This window comes from Spermophilus citellus (assembly GCF_964194105.1).
Source record: "Spermophilus citellus genome assembly, chromosome: 1".
Taxonomy (NCBI): domain Eukaryota; kingdom Metazoa; phylum Chordata; class Mammalia; order Rodentia; family Sciuridae; genus Spermophilus; species Spermophilus citellus.
This window is the reverse complement of record NC_138182.1, coordinates 18,204,170-18,210,310: the sequence shown is the minus strand read 5'-3', so window position 1 is coordinate 18,210,310 and position 6,141 is coordinate 18,204,170.

Sequence of the window (6,141 nt, the reverse complement as noted above, 5' to 3'; positions counted from 1 at the left end):
GCAATAGCAGGGTCAAATGGTGGTTCCATTCCCAGCATTCCCAGGAATCTCCAAACTGCTTTCCAAATTGGCTGTACCAATTTGCAGTCCCACCAGCAATGTACAAGTGTATCATTTTCTCCACATCCTCGCCAGCACTTGTTGTTGTTTGACTTCATAGTGGCTGCCAATCTTACTGGAGTGAGATGGTATCTTAGGGTGGTTTTGATTTGCATTTCTCTGACTGCTAGAGATGGTGAGCATTTTTTCATGTACTTGTTGATTGATTGTATATCCTCCTCTGAGAAGTGTCTGTTCAGGTCCTTGGCCCATTTGTTGATTGGGTTATTTGTTATCTTATTGTCTAATTTTTTGAGTTCTTTGTATACTCTGGATATTAGGGCTCTATCTGAAGTGTGAGGAGTAAAAATTTGTTCCCAGGATGTAGGCTCCCTATTTACCTCTCTTATTGTTTCTCTTGCTGAGAAAAAACTTTTTAGTTTGAGTAAGTCCCATTTGTTGATTCTTGTTATTAACTCTTGTGCTATGGGTGTCCTATTAAGGAATTTGGAGCCCGACCCCACAATCTATAGATCGGAACCAACTTTTTTTTTTTTTTTTTTTTTCAGGTGGCCAGTCTCAGCTTTATTGCAAAGACCCAAATCCATATTACTTGCATGTTTTTTGAGAGGCGAGTTGAGCCTTTACATTTTCATGAAATATAATTTGATTGAGGTAAACAGTACACACAAGTATGCATATTTACACACACACACACACACACACAAACACACACACTATACCCAGGCATACAAATGTACCACTTCCCAAGACTTAACCTTTCTTACACAAAGCAAAGGCTTAAAGACAAACATAAATCGTGCTTCTCTTATGATATGATGCTTACTAATATGAGACTTTTTTTTTTTTATTGGTTGTTCATAACATTACAAAGCTCTTGACATATGATATTTCATACATTAGATTGAAGTGGGTTATGAACCCCCAATTTTACCCCAAATGCAGATAGCAGAATCACGTCGGTTACACATCCACAATTTTACATAATGCCCTAATAGTAATTGTTGTATTCTGCTACCTTTCCTACCCCCTACTATCCCCCCTCCCCTCCCCTCCCAACTTCTCTCTCTATCCCATCTACTGTAATTCATTTCTCTCTTTGTTTATTTTCCCATTCCCCTCACAACCTCTTATGTGTAATTTTGTTTAGCAATGAGGGTCTCCCTTCATTTCCATGCAATTTCCCTTTTCTCTCCCTTTCCCTCCCATCTCAAGTCTCTGTTTAATGTTAATTTTTTCTTCCTACTCTTCCTCACTGCTCTGTTCTTAGTTGCTCTCATTATATCAAAGAAGACATTTGGTATTTGTTTTTTAGGGTTTGGCTAGCTTCGCTAAGCATAATCTGCTCTAGTACCAATCATTTCCCTGAAAATTCTATGATTTTGTCATTTTTTATTGCTGCATAGTACTCCATTGTGTATAGATGCCACATTTTTTTTATCCATTCATCTATTGAAGGGCATCTGGTTTGGTTCCACAGTCTAGCTATTGTGAATTGTGCTGCTATGAACATTGATGTGGCAGTATCCCTGTAGCATGCTTTTTTGAGGTCTTCAGGGAATAGTCCGAGAAGGGCAATAGCAGGGTCAAATGGTGGTTCCATTCCCAGCTTTCCCAGGAATCTCCAAACTGCTTTCCAAATTGGCCGCACCAATTTGCAGTCCCACCAGCAATGTACAAGTGTTCCCTTTTCTCCACATCCTCGCCAGCATTTGTTGTTGTTTGACTTCATAGTGGCTGCCAATCTTACTGGAGTGAGATGGTATCTTAGGGTGGTTTTGATTTGCATTTCTCTGACTGCTAGAGATGGAGAGCATTTTTTCATGTACTTGTTGATTGATTGTATATCCTCCTCTGAGAAGTGTCTGTTCAGGTCCTTGGCCCATTTGTTGATTGGGTTATTTGTTATCTTATTGTCTAATTTTTTGAGTTCTTTGTATACTCTGGATATTAGGGCTCTATCTGAAGTGTGAGGCATAAAAATTTGTTCCCAGGATGTAGGCTCCCTATTTACCTCTCTTATTGTTTCTTTTGCTGAGAAAAAACTTTTAAGTTTAATTAAGTCCCATTTGTTGATTCTTGTTATTAACTCTTGTGCTATGGGTGTCCTATTAAGGAATTTGGAGCCCGACCCCACAATCTATAGATCGGAACCAACTTTTTCTTCTATCAGACGCAGAGTCTCTGATTTGATATCAAGCTCCTTGATCCATTTTGAGTTAACTTTTGTGCATGGCGAGAGAAAGGGATTCAGTTTCATTTTGTTGCATATGGATTTCCAGTTTTCCCAGCACCATTTGTTGAAGATGCTATCCTTCCTCCATTGCATGCTTTTAGCCCCTTTATCAAATATAAGATAGTTGTAATTTTGTGGATTAGTCTCTGTGTCCTCTATTCTATACCATTGGTCCACCCGCCTATTTTGGTACCAATACCATGCTGTTTTTGTCACTATTGCTCTGTAATATAGTTTGAAATCTGGTATCTCTATACCGCCTGATTCACACTTCCTGCTTAGAATTGCTTTTGCTATTCTGGGTCTTTTATTTTTCCATATGAATTTCATGATTGCTTTATCTATTTCTACAAGAAATGCCATTGGGAATTTGATTGGCATTGCATTAAACCTATAGAGAACTTTTGGTAATATCGCCATTTTGATAATGTTAGTTCTGCCTATCCATGAACAGGGTACATTTTTCCATTCTAAGATCTTCTTCTACTTCTCTCTTTAGGGTTCTGTAGTTTTCATTGTATAAATCTTTCACCTCTTTTGTTAGGTTGATTCCCAAGTATTTTATTTTTTTTGAGGATATTGTGAATGGAGTGTTTTTCCTCATTTCCATTTCAGAAGTTTTGTCGCTGATATACAGAAATGCCTTTGATTTATGCGTGTTGATTTTATATCTTGCCACTTTGCTGAATTCATTTATTAGTTCTAGTAGTTTTTTTGTAGACCCTTTTGGGTCTTCTAGGTATAGAATCATGTCATTTGCAAATAGTGATAATTTAAGTTCTCATTTTCCTATTTTTATGCCTTTAATTTCTTTTGCTAATTGCTCTCTCTGTCTAGTATTTCAAGGACTAAATTAAATAGAAGTGGTGAGAGAGGGCATCCCTGTCTTGTTCCAGATTTTAGAGGGAATGCCTTTAACTTTTGTCCATTCAGAATGATGCTAGCCTGAGGCTTAGCATAGATACCTTTTACAATGTCAAGGTAAGTTCCTGTTATTCCTAGTTTTTCTAATGTTTTGAACATAAAGGGATGCTGTACTTTGTCGAATGCTTTCTCTGCGTCTATCAAGATGATCATATGGTTCTTATCTTTAAGTCTATTGATGTGGTGAATAACATTTATTGATTTCCGTATATTGAACCATCCTTGCATCCCAGGGATGAATCCTACTTGATCATGGTGCACAATTTTTTTGATGTGTTTTTGTATTTGATTTGCCAGAATTTTATGGAGGATTTTTGCATCTAGGTTCATTAGAGATATTGGTCTGTAGTTTTCTTTCTTTGAGGTGTCTTTGTCTGGTTTCGGAATCACGGTGATGTTGGCCTCATAGAATGAATTTGGGAGAGATCCCTCTTTTTCTATTTCCTGAAATAACTTGAAAAGTATTGGTATTAATTCTTCTTTAAAGGTTTTGTAAGACTCCGCTGTATACCCATCCGGTCCTGGGCTTTTCTTGGTTGGTAGTCTTTTGATTGCTTCTTCAATTTCATCCATTGATATTGGTCTGTTCAAATTGTGTGTATCCTCCTGAGTCAGTCTGGGCAAATCATATGACTTAAGAAATTTATCTATGTCTTCACTATCTTCTATTTTATTGGAATATAGGTTTTCAAAATAATTTCTAATTGTCTTCTGTATTTCTGTAGCATCTGTTGTGATATTGCCTTTTTCATCCCGTATGTTAGTAATTTGAGTTCTCTCTCTTCTTCTCTTTGTTAGCATGGCTAAAGGTCTGTCGATCTTATTTATTTTTTCGAAGAACCAACTTTTAGTTTTGTTAATTTTTTCAATAGTTTCTTTTGTTTCAATTTCATTGATTTCCGCTCTGATTTTAATTATTTCTTGCCTTCTGCTACATTTGCTGTTGTTTTGCTCTTCCTTTTCTAGGGCTTTGAGATGAAGTGTGAGCTCATTTATTTGTTGGTTTTTTCTTTTTTTGAGGAATGACCACCAGGCGATGAATTTTCCTCTTAAAACTGCTTTCATTGTGTCCCATAGATTCCGATATGTTGTGTCTGTATTTTCATTTATCTCTAAGAATTTTTTGATTTCCTCCTTTATGTCTTCTGTAACCCATTGATCATTCAGTAACATATTGTTCATTTTCCATGAGATGTATGATTTTTCCTTCCTTCTTTTATCATTGATTTCCAGTTTCATTCCATTATGATCAGATAAAATGCATGGTATTATCCTCACCCCTTTATATTTACTGAGGGTTTCCCTATGGCATAATATATGGTCTATTTTTGAGAAGGATCCATGTGCTGCTGAGAAAAAAGTATATCCATTTGATGATGGTTGATATATTCTATATATGTCAGTTAAGTCTAGGTTATTGATTGTGATATTGAGTTCTATAGTTTCTTTATTCAACTTTTGTTTGGAGGATCTGTCCAATGGTGAGAGAGGTGTGTTGAAGTCACCCATAATTATTGTGTTGTGGTCTATTTGATTCTTGAACTTGAGGAGAATTTGTTTTATGAATGTCACAGCACCATTATTTGGTGCATAAATATTGATAATTGTATGTCTTGTTGGTTAATGGTTCCTTTTAACAGTATATAATGACCTTCTTTATCCCTTTTGATTAACTTAGTCTTGAAGTCGATTTTATTCGATATGAGGATGGCCACCCCTGCTTGCTTACGAGGACCATGTGCGTGGTATATTTTTTCCCATCCTTTCACCTTCAGCCTGTGTATGTCTTTTCCAATCAGATGTGTCTCCTGGAGGCAGCATATTGTTGGACTTGTTTTTTTAATCCATGATACCAGCCTATGTCGCTTTATTGGAGAGTTTAAGCCATTAACATTCAGAGTTACTATTGATATATGGTTTGTACTTCCATCCATGTTTGATTGTTTATCCTTTTTTTAAAAAATTTAGTTTGTTTCTCCATGATTATCTTTCCCCTCGCCCTCTGTCTTTACTGAGGCACTTCCCACTGATGATTTTGGTTATTGTTCTTCATTTCTTCCTCGTGTAGTGTTTTGCTCAAAATGCTTTGCAATGCTGGTTTTCTGGCTGCAAATTCTTTTAACTTTTGTTTATCATGAAAGATTTTTATTTCGTTGTCATACCTGAAGTTTAATTTTGCTGGATACAGAATTCTTGGTTGGCATCCATTGTCTTTCAGTTTTTGAAGTACATTGTTCCATGACTTTCTTGCTTTCAGTGTCTGTGATGAAAAATCCGTTATTAACCTTATTGGTTTACCTCTGAATGTAATCTGTCTCCTTTCTCTTGTAGCTTTTAATATTTTCTCTTTGTTCTGTATATTGGATATCTTCATAACAATGTGTCTTGGCGTTCCTCTACTGTGATTTTGTTTGCTCGGTATCCTGTATGCATCTTCAATTTGTATATCTGTTTCCTTTTTTATTTCTGGAAAGTTTTCTGTAATTATTTCATTCAGGAGGTTACTCATTCCCTTGGTTTGAATCTCTGTACCTTCTTCTATCCCGATGACTCGTAAGTTTGGTTTTTTTATGTTATCCCATAACTCTTGGATGTTTTTCTCGTGATTTTTTACCAGCCTTTCTGAGTTGGCTAGACTCTTTTCAAGATGATATATTTTATCTTCATTATCTGACGTTCTGGCTTCTACTTGCTCCACTCTGTTAGTGATACTCTCAATTGAGTTTTTAATTTGGTTTATTGTTTCTTTCATTTCTAGAATTATTGTTTGATTATTTTTTATAATCTCTATCTCCTGATAAAGATGCTTAACTTCTTCTTTTATCTGTTTATGTAATTCATTCTCAATGTGTTCTTTCGCTTCTTGAATTTACTGTCTTGTATCCTCTTTAAGGTTCCATTCCATCTGTCTAAGGAGTTCC